Source organism: Dipteris shenzhenensis, chromosome 12 (assembly GCF_047967505.1).
Source record: "Dipteris shenzhenensis isolate YYH24624 ecotype China chromosome 12, Dip_SZ_1.0, whole genome shotgun sequence".
In the NCBI taxonomy this organism is placed as follows: Eukaryota; Viridiplantae; Streptophyta; class Polypodiopsida; order Gleicheniales; family Dipteridaceae; genus Dipteris; species Dipteris shenzhenensis.
The window spans coordinates 32,302,285-32,302,757 of record NC_141607.1 but is presented as its reverse complement, the minus strand read 5'-3'; positions in this window follow the sequence as shown (position 1 = coordinate 32,302,757).

Below are 473 nucleotides of genomic sequence, written 5' to 3'. Positions count from 1 at the left end.
TAGAGAGAGGGGAAATGAAGAGAGAGAGGAGAGAGTAAATAAAGATAAGAGAAAATAGAGAGGAGAGAGGAGAGGAGAGGAATTAAAAAGGAGAGGAAAGAGAGAGAGAGAGAGAGAGAAAAGATAGAGAGAGGAGAGACGAGAGAGAGAGAAGCGTACTAGCATGAGAGAGAGAGAGTACAAGAGGAAGAGAGGAGATGAGAGAGATTGACGAGAGATGAAAAGAGAGAGAAGCGTACTAGTGTGTGTGTGTGAGAGAGAGAGAGAGAGAGAGAGAGAGAGAAGAAGAGGAAGAGAGGAGATGAGAGAGATTGACAAGAGATGAAAATTTAGAGAGGGAGGGACCAAGAGAAAGTACGAGAGAGAGGGATAGAGAGAGTAAGAATGAAAGACTGTGACTCTCAGAGATAGAAAATCTTACCAATGAGGAGGAGAAATGAGTGGGCAACGATCAAGGAGGGATAAAGGAGAGA